This window comes from Marmota flaviventris, chromosome 6 (genome assembly GCF_047511675.1).
Source record: "Marmota flaviventris isolate mMarFla1 chromosome 6, mMarFla1.hap1, whole genome shotgun sequence".
NCBI classification, from domain to species: Eukaryota; Metazoa; Chordata; class Mammalia; order Rodentia; family Sciuridae; genus Marmota; species Marmota flaviventris.
The window spans coordinates 59,854,963-59,874,850 of NC_092503.1; the positions used below are offsets into that span (position 1 = coordinate 59,854,963).

At 32.0% G+C, this 19,888-nt stretch overlaps 1 pseudogene; it reads right to left on the bottom strand.

Annotated features, from left to right (window-relative positions):
• Positions 1-13,173: 13,173 nt before the first annotated feature.
• Positions 13,174-13,406, bottom strand: LOC114086735 (ASNSD1 upstream open reading frame protein-like; annotated as a pseudogene).
• Between the last annotated feature and the right edge of the window lie 6,482 nt (positions 13,407-19,888).

Sequence of the window (19,888 nt, forward strand, 5' to 3'; positions counted from 1 at the left end):
TAGCAGACTAGCTCAGTTGCAGGGAAGTGTAAGAATGCACTCTATTTATTAATTTGGAGTACAAATATATTGAACAGCAAGACATTAGTAGTAACCATTTTGGAAATGAATCACTAGGAATACTATAATGGCTGAATATTTTTTTAAACAAGGAAATGAGAAGCAAAGGCAATATTCAACTTGCTCAAGATAAAGAATAGAACCAAGTAGTCTGACTCCAGAGCCCATCCTTTTTACAACAACATTTTGTCGTATCTGGGAAGTTACAAACACCATAGGAGTCAAATCCTACCAACATAATCTCTAGATTTTCTTTGATACCATAATTATGACCATGGTAGTAATTGACACTCATCAGTCATTTAAAATCCATTTTAGTTAGCTATAAATCATGCTACGATTTTTAAAAAATCTATTTAAATTTCATTTGCAGTAGTCCCTAACCCTTGTATCCAGTTTCACTTTTTATAGTTTTAGTTACCTATAACAATTGCAGTCCAAAACTCTTAAGTGGAAAATTCCAGAAATAAACAAATCATATAAGTTAAATTGCACATTGTTATGAGTACTGTGATCGAATCTCATGCTCTCCAGCTCTGCTCCACTCCAAGCTTGGATCATTTTTTTGTACAATATATACATACTATGTACACTATCTACCCATTAGTCATTTGACAGCAGATGCAGTTACCAGATTGACTATATCAAAGTGCTCATGTTCAAGTAACCCTTATTTTATCCATTAGTAGTTCCAGAGCATGAGATTTGATGCTAGAAATTCTAATATGCCAAAATGAACCCATAAAATATTTCCTTTAAGAAAAGTTGAAAGTTCACAATTTAAAAAAAAAATTCTTTTGTTGTTTGCTAAGATCTATTAAAGAATAAATATCTTATATTTGTGAAATTGTGAAGAAATAAAAAGAAATTCATGCTAGTTGTTGTTGTTGTTTTTTCTATTTCACACCACATGCAAAAGTTCTAGCCATAACATGTGATTTGTTTAGTTCTATATTCAGTTTTAGAGATCTCCTAAGGGGTCTGGAAATACATCTCCCACAGATAAGGGAACACTGCTGTATTTAGTTGCAGGATCATAGTCCTAGCAAAAGTAATTTATAATATTTTTATTTAACATATAATGACTTATATGGAGTAGTAAATATTTAATTTCTATAAATGTATGAGAATATGCAGTATTTTTCTATCTTCACATGACTTATTTCACTTAACCTGATGTTAGGAAATGACAGAATTTCATTCTTTGTTAGAACACGTTCTGTTGCATATATTAACCCATTTTCTTTATCTGTTCTTCTGATGATGAATATCTATGTTGATTCCATATCTTGGCTATTGTGCATAGTGCCAAAATGTTTACATGTGTCTTCATTAGAATCCAGTCTCTTTCTTGCTAATTCATACTTTATTTTATAATAGTTGCTGAAATATTTTATTCTGATCTTCTTCTACTCTTGTCCCATTTTAATCTGTTTTTGTTCTCATAATGATAATTCAAAACTGTAAATGTGATCATTTCACTTCCTATCTTAAGAAAAATATTAGTGTTATCTTCAGGGTGTTCCTGTTAAAGCACGTTTCTTCATGGATGGAACTGGAGAAGATTTTGCAAATTTAAATAAACCAAGCACAGAAAGGCAAGTACTACAAGATCTCATTTGTGTGTAGAATCTAAAAATATTGATCTCACAGCTTCTGGAAGTAGAGTGGTAGTCAACAGAGGATGAAGAGGAAAGCAATGTAGATATGGAGGCAGGGGAAATGTTGGTAGAGTAAGAATTTCTGCCTCATTTTTTGCAGAGTAGGATGACTGTAGATAACTATAATATTATGTACATTTCAAACTGCTGGAAGAAAGTATTTTAAAAGGTTTTACCATAAAGATAGAAAAAACATTTGAGGAGATGGATGTGATTTACATGATTTAAGTATTATAAAATCAGTGCATGTATCAAAACATTATATATTTTATGTATAAATTAAAAATAAAATAAAAAAGAATACACTTTTCAGATTTTCTTGAAGACTTTTAGTGGACAGCTTCAGAACTATGTCTCACCTGCACAGACTACTCTGCAATTTCAGTGTACATGCTATTTCAGAAACACTTCATGTTCTCTTGATGGGCTCCAAATGGAACTGATCTGACTCTTTAATCTATGCACACTCTCATCATCTGTGTACAAAAGACACTTAATTTTAATTTAGTTTTCTTCACTTCATTCTCCATGCATAACTCCTTCTGTATCTCAACACATAGTTTTAGTGTTCTTAATTTGCATGTGCCCAATTATTTCTATCAAAGTTTATTTTGATATCTGTATATTGTAGATTTTATAATAGAAGAACAATTTACAGAAAAAAAACCTCTAGCTATTGTCTTATTACAGAAAACTTCTTATTTGAGAAAAATTACATTTATGATCTGAATATTCTGAGAATATAATGTTCTATTTCCAGATAGTGTTGCGTACATTCTATTTTTAACCAAAGAAGGAATAAGTTCAATAAGATGGTTTTATTTTTTCTGTCTAGAAGTAAAGCAATTAAGATATGTCATCTTTCCCACAAGTATGAACATGTTACATTACAAAACTAGTCAGTTTCAGGAACAGAAGGAAATAGTGGAACATGCTTTACCTGCCATAAAATGAAATACTCTATGGGGACACAATAAAGCTGCAAAGCAAGGCTGTGGAGTGCAATGGAAATGTAATGGTGCCAGGTTGAGCAATACTTTTATCCCTCAACACTTAAAGAGAAAAACTGCATTAGAAAATTCAAAGCAGTGATAATGGGAAAGCATATTTAAAACACATATAAAATTTAATAATCAGTTACACAAAATACTTTTAGCTTATTTTTAAACTACTTCAAAATCCTAGAATACCAATAAAATGATTCTAAATTTTTTTAAAAATTTTTCTTGTAGTTATAGATGGACAGAATGCTATTGTTGTTGTTGTTGTTGTTGTTATTATTATTATTATTATTATTATTAATTTTATTTATATGTGGTACTGAGGATCCAACCCAGTGCCTCAAGCATGCTAGACAAGTGTTCTACCACTGAGCTCTACAGCCCCTGCCCTGATTCTAAAATTTTAACACTATTTAAAAATAAAGTCAAATTATTGTCACTTATCCATATTGGAGAAAATTGGAAGAAGTGATCTATTCTCTAGCATTATGTTCATCTTTGTTCCAGTTTTCTGCCTAAGGTAAAAATAATAAACATTTTTAAAGACGAAGGATGCTGCCTTCAGATCTTCACTTAGATAAAATGTAGTAAAATTTAGAAAAAAATAACTAGATAACTCTAGTTTCAAAAATCTCACTTTAAATGCTGAAGCATGGGAGTGGTGCATTTTCATAAAATCTAAATTTGTTATTTCCTTACAAATTCAGATATGACTTCATAGCAACATAGTTATTTTCGGAAGAGAGTCTTAACAAAACCGAAAACTATATCCTTTCATGCAGATTAAAATGAAATCAGGAAATATTATTTTTTTTATAAAAATAAATAGAAAGCAATAACTTGATTGCAGTGGTTGAAATTAGTATGGAGAGAGAACAGATAAGGAGTAGAATTCTAGAAAACAGATTTACTGATTAGAACATTAGCACAATAAATTCTTTCACAACATGCATGAGTCAGCAAAGATGATAAGTGAAAGGTTTGCCACAGAGGAATGGACAAAAAAAATCCAATAAAGTGCAATGGAGATACAAAAATGAGGTCAGAGCAGAAGGATCAAAAGCAACAACAGGAAAATATTAATGAAAACTGAAACCAACCTAATCCCCTGTTCCTATCCCAAACAATATTAAGGCCAAACATATCTTTCTGTTTTTAAGTGGAACAGGTGTGCTTTCCTGTCTATGCTGAATAATCTGATTCTAGGCAAAGGTGGCTACTTGCTCCAGGAAATTGTTGAAATTGGAAAATATGACTATACACAAACCAATAAGGCATGCATCCCAAACCTAAGAGCTGCCTCTTTGAGTTTCCCTTCAAAATATTGGTTTCAATATGTTCATCTGTGAAAACCTAGCACATCATAATATCTGCATAAAAGTAATCAGTAGATAAATTGTGATACACTTAAACTTAGTGAGTCGAAATGCATTCTGCTGTCATGTATAACTAAGTAGAACAAATTAAAAAGATAGGAAGAAGTATTAAAATTTGTTTATATGTTTCATTTTTGTCTCTAATCTTAATTCTCATTTCCTGAAAATAATATCATATATATGTACATATGTGTGTATATTTTATAGATAGATATTATGTAACATCAATTCAAAAGAAACTCCTACTCTGTACATAATGTTGCAAGATATTTGAATAGTCTAACATGAATAATTACCCCTATCAAGGAGCTTAGAACCTTTTTTAAAAGGTACTACTTTATAATAGTAGTACGTGATGTTGTCAAACACCTGGAGACCTTCCCTCCCCTCCTCAGTAAACTATGCTAAGTTAGTTAGCTGCTAATGGAACATACCATTTACAATCAGAGCTGAAGATGAATATCTAAGGGCAAGGCAGCTATTAATTTATCTTTAAATTATATTCGCTTTGTGGATTTATGGAATTCCTTGTTTATACATGAAAACTCAGTTGTCCCCCAACCAAGGACTGTCTCTTTATTTGTATCAAACACCTGTATGGAAATATTCAACTTCTCATTAGTCACCATGGTGTTTTGTGTTCTACCATGGAAAACTTGACACATGAGTGCTATGTGCATACCCTTATAATTTGACACATGTCTTCTATCTCAGAGCTTGCTCCATTGCTGTGTAACAAGAGCAAGTCAGTCCTCTGACTCACAGAGCTTATTCTAGCAAGCTGAGAAAATCTCTCTATAATAGGACAGGGCAGCTGTCAGCTCTCAAGCAGCTTAACTTTCTAAGCTCACCTATTTCTTTTAAATATCACAACATGTTTTGGAAGAGATATACAGATTTTAAGTGTCAGTATGGCAGCATTTTTTATACAACTACATTTTCACCTAATTTAATAAATAGCAATCCAATAGGAAAAGAGTTAAAATTAATATTGAACAATTAATCAGTAAATTGACACAAATTCATTAAACATTGCATAGACTGTGAGAATATGCCAGGTACAAGCCGTGCCTCTGTATGAAAGAAAGAAAATAAATTTTCTAGTAATGAAAAATTTTGAACTTCTTGTGTAAGAATTTCAGGAAGGAACAATATTAAATAAAATCTGATCATTCCTGACAAGGGCCTGCCAACAAAAGCTGTAGGGAATCTGAACAAAGGAAGAAGAAAGTACCTTAGAAGGTAAAAGTAGATTTCTACTAAATGAAGAAAGAACATTAGCTCCATGGAGGGGTGAAAGGAATTACTGCATGAAATAAAATATATATATATATATATATATATATATATATATATATATATATATATATATATATATAAATTAAATAATATCCTGAGGCATCATTTAAAAAATGAGACTACTGTTAACATCTTTAGTTACAGAAGCAAACAAATGAGCAAAAATCCAATATACTGTCCAAATCAAGATTCATTTGAATGTGAAAAGTGTCCGAAGAATGGAAAATATATTATGTTAAAGCTGTTATTTATTGACCAACAAATTGATTTCATTGTGATGTTAAACTTATTAAAAACACAGCATACTTAAAATAATGTTAAAATAAACATCCTTGAAATTTAAATACATTAGTATAAAATTAAAATATGATTTAATTGTTATTATTGAAATATTAAAATTTGAATAAACAGAATCATTACTCTTGATTTATAGCTACATACTTAATCTGTTTCATATGTTTATACAATCTTTAAAATACATGTCAGTGGTATATGTGATAAGATTTTTTTCCATATGGAGCTACTTCTTCATAAAATAACTTGAAATATTATTCAAAATTGCATTTTATAATTAATAACTTTGAAATAATTGAGATCATTAATTAACTCTTTTCTGAGGGGTATAATCATTTTTTGTGTCTTTTTTAAATGTACAGTTCTATGAATGTTAACATATCTGCAGCTCCTGTATAAAAATGTAACAATCAGGGTACAGAACAGATTCATTACTCCAAAATCCTAACTTATGACATCCTTTTTTATCTTTTATTTTTTTTATTTGTAAATTTCTCTTACCACTAATTCTGTGAAATTCTTGCACTATAAATTTGTCCTCTTCTTGAGATGATTAAATAAATGTAACAATAAAGTTCATAAATTTTTGAGACAGGATTCTTTCACTTGTATGAAGGTTTTGACAGTCACCCAAGTTGAATAATACTTGGGTTATTTCTATTGTTTTGGGATTATGAATGATGCAAATACTTGTGTATAGTTATTTACTTAAAATTATATTTTGGTTTCTTAAATATAAATGTGTACTAGGCAATGTGGCAAGAATGCACTTTTTTAAAAGACTGGACAACTTTTCAGAGTAGTTGCAGTACTCTTACAGTATGGCCAATATAGGTGTTCAGCATTCACCTCTCCCTGCACAAAAAGGAAACAAAGTAACATGTGGGGTGCTGCATTTTGAGGTAAGGGAATGCTAGAACCCAACAAGTGAGAGCCTGGAAATGTTTAAAACTCAAAGATGTGGAACTGCACCATAGAAATTGAAACAAAGTACCACATAATTTTGCAAGGGAAAGGGTAATAACAAGAATCCAAGAAAACTGTTATCAGTATAAACATGAAATCCTAGCTACAGGAAAGTTTCAATCATTATAGGCTTGCATCCCAATTAGAGGAGCAACACAGAGTCTGCACAGTAGTTTTGCCTTGGAAAAGAAATTCTCATCTTCTCTTCACTACCCCTAGTGCCCATGGTTCTATGGTTAAGTGCATCTTAATAGGGAAGTTATTGATCAAATTCATGATCCTCCAGGTGTTCTGCATATCCCCATCTCTGGAATCCAAAGACATCCAACTATGCTGATGTGGGGAATTGCAGCTACACAGACCCAAACTGGCCCAGCAGAGAAACTATAATATCTACACCTAAGCCTGTATTATAGGAGGTATTTCAGCACAAAGAAGAATTGGGAGTGCCACTCTCAAAATAGACCAGGACACTTATCCTCTGGGAATATGAATATGTCCTGATGTGTGAGTACACTTGTGCCAGGAATGAAGGCAGATTCCCATCCAGTTTCTATTGAAACATCAATCCTGTGACATATCTGGGCATATGCTTCTGTTGGCTCTGGGTATGAGAGACACAGGTGTACTGTGGTCTCCTCACTAACTTTTTTTTTCATGCAATTTAAGGGGATATGCCTGATTGGAAGTAAAGTGCTTCAGACCCCTTACTTATGCTACAGGCCCTTTCCAGCAATAGAATTTGGCTTAGCAGTGCCTAAGGAAATGTCCTGATTGATACCATTACTTCAGTTGTTAGAGTGGACATACAGTGGGCACCCAAACCCACTGCTATATGTACCACATATGCCTGTGCCACTAGAGTGTCCTTACCCACTTGCAGCCACCAGAGGAAGTAATCTCTGCGATTTTGCAGTGGCATGCACTGTTCCCATAGTCATTAATTGTACTCAAAAGAAGTTATAGGGAGACTATGCAATGGTGCCCAATTGTAGTCAAAATCAATCTTGCATACTAATCCAACACCTCATGATATATCTTCAGTTAAAAGCCACTTACTACTTCATAAAAGTGCTAGAAATGACTGATCCAAAGGTCCAAATCTCAACACGGGGCACAAGAGTATGAAAAAATGCAAGGTACACCATGCCTCAGGAAAAAAAAAAAAAAATCAATGGCAACAGATCCCAAATAAGACAATATGCATTAATTTCCTAATATAAATAACTCAAACTAATGATTATAAAGAAGCTCAGTAATACTCAAGAAAATGCTGAATAGCAGTTGAATGAAATGAGGGAAACAATGTATGATTTGAATGAAAAATTTAGCAACTGATACAGATCTTTAAAAAGAACCAAACTAATATCTTGGAAATTAAAAACTCAGTAAAAGTACAATTAAAAGTAAAAGTACAATTAAAACCAACAACAAGAAACTAGATGAAATTAAAAAAAATCTGAAGTTGAAGACAAATGTTTTGAAATTTTCTAGTCAGAAAGAAAGAAACAACAAGTCACATTTAACTTAAGACAAGGTTTCTTAACACCAACTTTACAGCCCTACAGGAAAATAAAACGACATATTCTGTTTCTGAAAAAAATAAAATAACTGTGCACAAAGAATACTATACCCACCACACTATGCTTCAGAAACAAAAGAGAAATTAAGAGTTTTCAAGACAAGCAGAAACGGAGAGAAATCATCACTACCAGATTATCATTACGAGAGACTTAAGGGAAATTCTATATTCAAGAAGCACATAAAATCATGTGAAAGTATAAAATCCATAGATAAATATACACACACAAATAAGTAGAATAGAATAAAACCTTAGCAATACAATAAACTACAAAAACTACAAAAATGAGCAACAAAAGAATACAAACAGTGATCTTCAAAACAAAGAAGAAATTTGACAAGATGAAAAGCATAAGTTCTTACCTATTTATAATAACCTTAAGTCATTTCTCCAATTAAGAGACATACTAGCTACAAATAGAAAGTATTTGTACCATGTCCCATAAAAATTGTCAATGCATAAGAGTTCTAGTTATACTCTATCTTTGCTATCACTTGAAATTTTCAGTGATACATTTTAATTTTATCTATTCTACAATGTGTTAGTTTCTCTTGAAAATTATTTCAGTTCCTTATTTACTAATACTGTTCTCATCTTGTTATATTCCTTAAATTATCATGTATCTTCTTGATAAAGTACTTGTTCAAGTCTTTTCTCCCCCTTTCTTAAAAAAATATATGAGGTGTTTTTCTTTTCTTTGGAGTATTGAGAGTTCTTTATATATTTTAGATGCAAGTGTTGTGTCAAATGTGCAATTTTCAAACATTCTTTCCCATTGTTTAGCTTCTTTAATATTTAAGAACTTTAATGTCAAGCCACATAGATTTTTCCACCATTTTATTTTCCAATGTTTTCTTTAACTTTATATTTAAACTTATGAAAACTTTTGGCTTACATTGGAGTAAGGTGAATTTCATTTTTAGTTAATTGACATCCACTTGTTCCAGCATCAGTTGGAATAAAGATATTCTTTAGCCACCAAAATTCCTTTAACTCTTTGTGAATAATCCTTTAGTCATAAATATGTGGGTTTATTTCTGCATTTGATAATCCTTTCCCATTGATCGATGTATCTATCTGTTTGCTGATACCACACCCATAACATTTCACTTTGCACACTAAGTATATTTCTAAAACTACTTATATTTTCATATGGAATCTTCTATCTCTATTAATATTCTGCTAGTTATCAAGTTTAGAAATGTCACATAAACTTGATGTTTAATCTTGTTTATAGCACTTAACAGAAGGACTATGACTTCTCCAAAGATATATAGAGAATATAGCCTCAATTTTCTCACCCATAAAATTAATATAAATAATCTAAATCATAGAGGTGATGTTGGTATTAAATGAGCTAGCTTATTTAAAGTAAATAACTCAATATATGTTCTCAGTAAATATTATTTCTTTCTACTCTATTCTGCCTACCACTTATATATTTGCTGACACTATTGGATATTATTCAGATATTATTCAGATAAGCTCTTTCAAAATATATAATGTAAAATACATTAGCACAAAAACTAATATAAATATAATTAATATGATTTTATGAACAGTTTTAGAAAATAAAACAGTTAATATAAAGATATTGTAGGTCATGTGAGCATTACCTTTCCTAGGGTATGAGGATTTCAGAAGGGAATTACTATTTTCCACTTGTGACCTTGAGCTAGGAACAAAAACAAAAAAGAATATATCATGGAGTTCAGTACCCTTTAGATTTAGTGCACAGAGAACTAATCCATCTGTTTATGGTTCCCTTTTTTGTCCCTAGATAACACTTAGTTAAAAGACACATGCTTCAACCTTCAAGATAAATTATCCTTTCAATTCTTAATGGTTGTAAGTGATAAAATCCAAGAGAAAATCAGTGTGTGCATTAAAACTGGTGACATCTATGCCTTTGGCTTGCTGAGTGATTATCCTGAAATTTAAAGGTTAGATGGTTATTTATACATTTATCCATAGATGAAGTTCAGGAATAGAGTTGTCATGCTCTCAGCATTTGGGTGGTATATATAAGTAGGTAGATGTGGCAGAATTATTCAAATGAGAAATAAAATGCATAAATAGGCAAGTCTTAATGAATTTATCTTCTATAATCAATGAAGTAGTCATCTTAACAAAGCAAAAAAAGTTTGAAGAGCGAGGGCTGACTTCAGAGAACACGTTTTCTCCATATACACCCCTTTAGTGCACATATGGGGATGTCCCAGAAGCAACCTGGATAAGTGTGGTTTGGGAAATTTTTTTATCTAAGAAACAACTCAAAATGACATTCTAGTAATTTAATTTTCTGCCCTTTGATTAAATGTCACATCACACCAGCAATGTTCACTCTTTAGAATTACAAAAAGTATTCTCAGAGTCTATGTTTTGGGACTGGTGTAGGTTACATAGTAATAAGTCACTGTTCATGATAGAATGTTAGCTGAGAGTGCAATAGGAAAAATAAAAAAAAATTCTATCTTTTACTGCTCTTTGAATAAGTTCTGCTTTGGATATTCTATTCATAAAAATGAAATAAACATATAAGAAACTTACATTATAAATGTGATTTCCACAATACACTTTACAAGTTTTGTTTTGTGCCATACATTAATTTATTATTAGGAATTATTCTAAATAAATTATAAACATATATGTGCAATTTTATATTATATTTATTTTCTATGCATATATAGACAGAGAGAGAGAAAAAAAAAGAAAAATCCTTTTTTTTAATGGCACTAGGAATTGAAGCTAGGAGCATTCTACTACTGAGCTAGCACCCCACTTCTTTTTATTTTTTGTTTTGAGGCAAAGTCAAGCTAAGTTGCCCACGCCAGTATTGAACTAACAGTCTTCCTGTCTTAGCCTCCTCAATAGTTGGAATTATATGTGTGAGCTACAATATCTGGCTTAAATCAATATGTATTTAGTCTGTTTGTTTTTACAGTTGTAGATATTGAACCAGGACTGAGGATGGACAAGCCCTGTATACCACTGAACTATAGCCCCAGTCCTCCCTGTAGAGTGCTTTTGCAAATTGTTCAACTTCAAAATAAAATAATTACATACACAAAAATATCCAAGAAATTAATGCTAGTGGCCACTGAATATTATGCCCACCAATAACTGTATCTCTCTGCATTTTCTCAGAAACCATGCTTGTTTTCCATATGACAAAATCCTTCACAGCACATCTGGAAGGTAGGAAAACTATCATCAAAATACTTCAATTAAAAAAAAATAAATCAAATATCAGTGCAGCTATTTTCCTGTACTTCTTTGAGAGCAGCACCAGGGAAACTGTCAAAGGGAAAAGAGAACAACAGGCAGAAGACTGACCTGTGGTCACCAAAGGAGAGAAAACTGCACCTGAGTGTGAATTTACTGAAAAAGAAATGTGGTATCTCAGAGGACTGAATGTGGGGAAGGAAAAGACCTACAGTTCTTGGTGGCAAGTTTGGAGAGGCATCATTACTAAAGAAGGAAAATATAGCAGAAAATGAGGGAACTGTGTTTGATTTTTAGTGATGATGCAAATGGGAGACAAATTAGGAAGTTTAGAATCTGCAAGAAAAGAGGCAAATAAACACATGTAAAAATATCAAAGTTCACAAATCGCTTCTTTAATCACCAAAAATAAACATAAAATAGTTTGATGTTTTATGAAACACTGGAAAAGTAGAACTAGATGTCTCCAAATATAAAGAAATGATAAGGAAATGGAAATGCTAATTACTGTGATTTGATCAGTATATAATGTTTACATGAAATATCACACCATACCCATAAACATATGCAATTATTTTATGTTAATCAAAAAATTTTAAAAATTAAAATGATATTTAATATTGATTTAAAATCCTAATGAAGCAAGGTATGGCCAGGTGCAGTGGTGCATGCCCATAATCCCCTCAGCTTAGAAGGCAGAGGCAAGAGGATCATGAGTTCAAAGCCAGCCTCAGCAATTTACAGAGGCACTAAGCAACTCAGTGAGACCCAGTCTCTAATAAAATACAAAATAGGGTTAGGGATGTGGCTCAGTTGTTGAGTGCCCTTGAGTTCAATCCCTGGTACCCGCCTCTCCGCAAAAAAGAAGCAGGATATGGTGGCAGACAACTATAATCCCAGTGATTCAGGAGGCTGAGGTAGGAGGATCACAAATTGAAGGCCAGGCTTGACAACTTAGTAAAACATGGTTTCAAAATAAAAAGTGCTGGGGGATGGATCTCTGTGGTATAGCATCCTTGGGCTCAATTCTCAATATGACAAATATACACCTATTTATATAAATTTAATATCTAAATATTTAATTCATAAATATATATTTAATATAATAATGTAATTAACATAGAAATATAAATAAATTTATATACATACTTGGATATATGTATATGAATTCCCATGAAAATTGTATAAAAGAATGTTCAAACTCATTTTACGAAAATAGTATGCCAAGTTACAGTGACCAAAAAAATCCCTACCAAGCCATAAGTAATGAGTAGATGCTTGATAATATATGAAAAACCAAGAACCTTGGACTTCTAAGAAGAGAGATGCAATGTCAGACTCATTCACACAAGAAGAAAGATAATAAAACATAATCTTTGGTTCCAAACTTTATTCTACTAAAGACTTCTCTGTTCCATAGAAACATAGTACCTCTTTCATCTTGCACAGTCTGGGCAGTCAAAACACCTCTTAAGTGAAGGGCATGCCCAGAAAATAAACACTGGTCGTTAACATCAGACTTTAACACCTGTTCACCACTATTGGGTCCCTGTGGCTTAAGACTGTGCAGTAAATATTCTTGCAAAACTTTACTAAAATATTCAACAGAAAAGCTTACAGACCAACAGATGCCACACATTGTTATGAAATGAAGGTGACAATTTCATGATTTTGGTTTTCTCTGAATTTTCTGTCTTGGTTTTCTTTTTTCAGTTCATCAAAGATATTTTTGCTTTCAGAAAGCATTTCTGTTCTGTCTACAAAAAAGAATATCTTGCTGTTCTGTTGTTGCCTATTTGCTTTCCTTTTCTTCTCCAGGTTAGAAAGTTCATCCAGAACAAATTGTTCTTTAATCTTGCTGCTAACATCCTCCTTGTGCAGTCAAGTTGTTGGTGTAGACCAACACACAGCTATCATTGGGAGATACCCCACAGCTGGGCATCTACATGCATAGAAAACATATTGAGGTTTCACAGCCAGATTGGAGCTGCAGTCCCAGACAAGCCCTGTGAGCCTCAATAAGATATTTGACTTAAAACAGTTCACAAAAAGAGGAGAATAAAATTAACACAGAAAAATCAAGAACATTCTTTCTTTCTTTGATAACAGGAATTGAACCTAGGGTGCTAAATAACCACTAAGTCACAACCCAGTTTTTATATTTTATTTTAATTTTGTTTTTGAGATAAGGTCTCTCTTACGTTGCTTATGGACTTGCTAAATTGCTGAGACTGGCTTTAAACTTATAATCCTCCTGTCTCAGCCTCTCGAGTCCCTGGAATCAAAGGAGGGCACCACTGTGCCTCGGAAGAATCTAGTTATCCATACACAACAACTAGTTCAAAGACACATTAGAGAAAACTGTACATTACAGCAAAGTCAAAGATTGCAATAAACACGAATATAAAGAGAAACATAAAAAGAATTTATGAGGAAAACTTAAAATATCTCTAAAAATCACAAATTATAATTGAATAAATGGAAAAACCATACTCTTTAATGTTGTCCTTTGATAAAGGTGACTCTTTTCCACAAATAATTTTATTAATTTATTACAAGATCAACCAAATGCCTACAGATTTTTTGGACCTAGACAAACTGATATTTTTTAATAATTAGTAGAATAACAGAAAGCATTGGAGGCAAGATATACCCAAAACTATACATATTCTAACATGACCCTATTCAAAATAGTGAAATACTGGTGCATGAAAACACAAATATAACACTGATTCAGAATGGAAACAGAACTAAGCTCTCAAAGCATTAAATATACTTTAAAGAACACTTTTAAATATCTAGGTATACATAAACTTTTACATTGATAATAATATGTGTTGGGGTCAGGGCACATGATCACAAAAATGTGTCCCTTGGCATATTGAATATTTTAAACTAAAGAAATTTCAGAATATAACAGAAGCAGAAAGGTCACTCTTATCCCACCCTTCTTCCCTGAAGCAGGTCATAAAATCCTCATTTGTGAGATGTTCTTCCTACATCTAGAAGGAAAGCAGCATTCTTATCTGTGAATACACAGGAATGCAGAAGAAAACATGAGCAAGCAGGACTTGTTAAATTAACTAAGATTATATTTACCATCAAGTAATACTCTTTTGCCCTATCCTGTTTTTCCAAAATTGCCTATTCTTCATTAGACTTCCTTTAATCATGAGCCTAAGATGGGTAGATAAAAAGAAAGCTTTCCTCTCTTTAAACCTGTTAACAGGAAAATGGAATCAACTTGAAGAGACTCCCAATGGTTAAATTTTATAATATTTGAGTTTCCAAAAACAAATGATAGTCACAGAATTTTGTGTAATAAAATAAGAATAAATAAATGCATACTGATAACAATTAAGGAAAAATCTTTCTCTCACTGTACAGAGCTATAATTTCACATGAGAAGGTAACTGCCAGGATTCACCAGACTTCAGAGATCATGCTCAGAAAAGTCATTTAATACAGGCAAGATGTAGCATAGCAGGGTAAAGAGTATTTGGACAAGCACCACTGGCCTGACAGGCTTCCAGACACAGTATCCCAGAAATGTTCACGTAAGATGTACTGCTTCATCTGTGAGGTAGCAATCGCTATGATTTGTGGAAAACATCTTGGTTTAGAAGCAGTTGTCTAAAGTCCCTTTCATGTCCCTCTTGTCACATAGCCATACCAAACTGTATAACTAGTTATATCAGAAAAGCTGTAGATATGTAAACTGGCCTGGTTACACTGGGAAAGTTCCAAGGTTTAAATGATATATTATGAATCATTAATTAGACTTCCTACTTTTTTTTTTTTTTTCTCCCAGACCAAGAGTCAGTTCCAAACTTCCAGGTATCCCTGGAGATAAGTTTGAGCTGTCCTAGTTCATGGAAAAAAGAAACAAAACAAAAAAAAAAACCTGCACAAGCCCTGATAGCTAGAAGGAATGATGGTGTTAGAAACAACACCATTTAGCAACCATCATAATAATTGAATCAGACAAAATTCCAGACTATGAGCAAAACCAGCAGGTAAAAGTTTAATGAGGAGCAGGATATCTACATATTCTCAAAGTAATTTATTTCATACTACTTTTTTTTCCCTAAAGAAGGAACTAGTAATTTCACAGTGGATTAAACTAGCAGCTGCCACCTTAGGTATATCATCAAAGTTAACATCACCAATAATGGGACAAATTGACAGCATGTGCTTCCTGATAAAGCACATTGAGAAGGACAGAGCATCACTTCTGTGATGTTGCTGTCAAAAATGCATCATTTGAATAGAATTATTAGTAAGCATGAGTCAAATTAAATTAGAGGACAATTCACAAAACAAGTGGTCTATAATTTTTTTTAAGTCAAGGTCATGAAATCCGAGGAAGGGCTAAAGAACTCTTATAGTGTAAAATAGACTAAACAAACAAATAAATAAATAAAAATAAAAATAAAACAACAACATGGCAAACAAATATAATGCATGGTTAATATAGGATCCTGCATTGCAAAAATAAAATCATTTAATAACTACATTAACACAGCAATTGATATAATCAAATATGAACAATTGATCTATTAAAAGTACTTTATCAATGCTCTAATGATGTTTGCAATATGGTTGCATATTTTTTTGAAATCCATTTAAGCATTTAAGGATAAATGTGTATGTTGTCAGCAAAACAGTATTAAGTGTTCAAACTTTCAGAAATTTTCAGACAAATAAATATATTAAAACACAATACAATAAAACATAATAAAATAAAGTACAATCATTCCCTGGGCTCTCGGAAAGTAATTCTTTGATTCAAATTTAAACAACTGTGAAAATGTTCACTTTGTTAAAAGAACAATTTTGTAATGACTGATTCACCCACACAGATAAAATAACAGTGCTGATCATTGACAGAAGCCTAATGGTTACAACAATAAAATTTATATATCATTATTCCATTTTTAAAATAACTTATACATTATAGCATTGCAAAGGGATGAATATGGTTTTCATAGTAAAGAGAAATGGAACATACAGTAAAACACATTTTTCAGTTTAGACTTATGATTGAGGAAAAAAGTTTAATTGCTAAACATTTTGTTGATTATGTTGGTTAATTTGGGCACTGGAGAAAAGATAGCCTCTTCAACAAGTGGTGCTGGGAAAACTGGAAATCCTATGCAACAAAATGAAATTGAACCCCTGTCTCTCACCATGCACAAAACTTAACTCAAAATGGATCAAGGAATTAGGAATTAAACCAGAGACCCTGAATCTAATAGAAGAAAAAGTAGACCCTAATCTTCATCATGTGGGATTAGGTCCCAACTTCCTTAATAAGAGTACTATAGCACAAGAATTAAAATCAAAAATCAATAAATGGATGGAATCAAACTAAAAAGCTTCTTCTCAGCAAAAGAAACAATCTGTGAGGTGAATAGAGAGCCCACATCCAGGGAGCAAATTTTTACTCCTCACACATCAGGTAGAGCACTGATCTGTAGGGTATATAAAGAATTCAAAAAGCTAAGCACACATACAAAAAATAAATAAATATATAACTCAATCAACAAATGGGCCAAGGACTTGAAAGACAATTCTCAGAAGAGGATATACAATCAATCATCAAATATATGAAAAAATTCTCAGCATCTCTAGCAATTACAGAAATGCAAATCAAAACTACTCTAAAAGATCATCTCACTCCAGTCAGAATGGCAGCTATTATGAAGATAAATAACAATAATTGTTGGCGAGGATGTGGGGAAAAATTTACCTCATACATTGCTGGTAGGATTGCAAACTGGTACAGCCAATACGGAAAGCAGTATGGAGATTCCTTGGAAATCTGGGAATGGAACCACCATTTGACCCAGCTATCCCTCTCCTCGGACTATACCCAAGGCATACTACAGGAACACAGCCACATCAATGTTTATAGCAGCACAATTCATAGTAGCTGAACTGTGGAGCCATCCTAGATGCCCTTCAGTGGGTGAATGGATAAAAAAAATGTGGCATATATACACAAGGGAATTTTACTCAGCAATGAAAGAGAATAAAATCATGGCATTTGCAGGTAAATGGATGGCATTGGAGAAGATAATGCTAAGTAAAGTTAGCCAATCCCCCAAAACAAATGCAGAATGTTTTCTCTGATATAAGGAGGCTGACTCATAGTGGGGTAGGTAGGGGGAGCATGGGAGGAATAGATAATTCTAGATAGGGAAGAGGGGAGGGATTGAAAGGGAGGGGGAAGGGATTAACAAGGATGGTAGAATATGATGGATATCATTATCCAAAGTACATGTATGAAGACATGAATTGGGTGTCAACATACTTTATATACAGAGATATGAAAAATTGTGGTATATATGTGTAATAAGAATTGTAATGAATGATGCTGTCATTTTTTATTTTTAAATGAATAAAAAATAATAATTTTGGAACTTTTAAATAAAATATTCCATGAAGATATATTTGCTATGAACGACTATCAATGAAAAAATCCAAATTCCTTTTAACATGAACTATTTAATACCCATTTAGTGAAAGGGAAATAAGTGTTAAGAGATTTTACATAATGTATTTAAGATCACCTAGATTTCAGTAAAAAAAAGCAGGAGAAAAACTTGGATTTGTTTGGTTCCAATATCATTAATATTTATTTTTCTTTTTCTTTGGTGTTTTGATTATGTGTATATTAGGGAATTATTAAATTGAATTAACATGTTCATCATCTCATTATTGTTTTTTAGCTTTAAGAGCTACTATTTTCACAATTTTTAAGTACCATTGCTCTCACTCACTGTTCTATGCTTCCTAATATTAAGTGAAATCCTACAGTTCCTAAATTGCAAAATGCTTAGTCATGACATGACATATAAATGCCTAGGCACTATGAAACCTGTAGTTTTCACTTTTTCTCTGCAAGCCTCCTGTTAAGTGCTTGTGCACATAGGTAGAAAGGGGTACGGGGGGATATCTAGGCTTCCAAATAGTACTTCTAGTAAATAAAAAGAAAATAAAAATTTAGATTATGGGAAAAAATGAAGAATAGATGATATCCCTTGTGATAGACATATATTCTAGTTCATTTATCATTTTTAAAATTATGACATTGTTTCAAGAACAAGCTCTAGTTCACTCAGGATATAAGTAAGAAATACTGAGCAAAACAACAACAAAAAATCTGTTTTCTGTTTTTATTCAATATTTCACATGAACCCTATGGCAGTGATCAAAAGAATTTGCACTTTCTCATTCCCCTAATAATAGGGGAACATGTTCAGATCACAAGATCAAAGTTGGGAAAGATGTATTCAGTATTTACCATTCTCCTCTTGTATACTTCTTGTTCTAGAGATTATATTTTACTAAAGAAGCTACTCACTTCATAACAAAACTTCTGTTAATTTTAATGTGGGTTAACAACACAAGCTATTGATTATTCAAGGTTATATATTATCTGTCCACCTAGATTCCAACTAATCTTACTTATCAGTAGTAGCGTGCTTGCCTTTGGGGTTTTATAAGCACATGCTAATATCAGCTAAGGCTAGAAGTTTTATTTCTCCTTTTACAATACAATCACATTTCTGATTTGTACTTTATTACATTGCTCAATTATAAGTAGCCATAGCAGACATCTGTGGGTTTATCTGTTGGCTCTCAAAAAGCAGTGGTCTATAAAATTACTAAAATTGTAGATAAAAATTACAAAGCATTTTTCATATATTTGTTATCATTTTGGAGTGTTTATTTCCGGGGTAAGTCATAAAAATTAATGCTTTGATATGACATGGTAGAAAATTACATTGTATGGTAAATAATGTATTGCTAAGCTTTTCTTGTTGATTATGCATAAAAAGTTTCTAATCACTAAAATTATACCCATAAGCTAATATTATTCTGCACTCTTAAGGAAGAGAGAAGATATACAAATATGTATTAGAGAATCATTCATAAATAAATATTTCTATTCTATCTGAACAAGCAAATGTACTAAATGTTTTATATTTACATTATAAAATTTATAATACATATTTAAGATGATTATGAAAATATATTTACACTAAAAGATTGTACAACTTCCTTAAATATTTATAAATCAAATTATGTTAAAATTAGAATTGGGGAGAAATTTTTGTTGTCGATTTTGCTATTTTAAAAGCTAAAGGGGGGCTAGGGTTTTGGCTCAGCGGTACAGTGCTTTCCTGGCATGTGCAAGGCCCTGGGTTTGATCCTCAGAACCATATATAAATCAATAAACCAAAGGTATTGTGTGCAACTACAACTAAAAAATAAATATAAAAAATAAACGCTAAATGCTCCTCCAACATTTGTTACTGATATATATATATATATATATATATATATATATATATTTAGATATATAGGAAGTGATCACCATAAAGCAAACAGAAATGAGAGTCTTGCAGAAAAGAA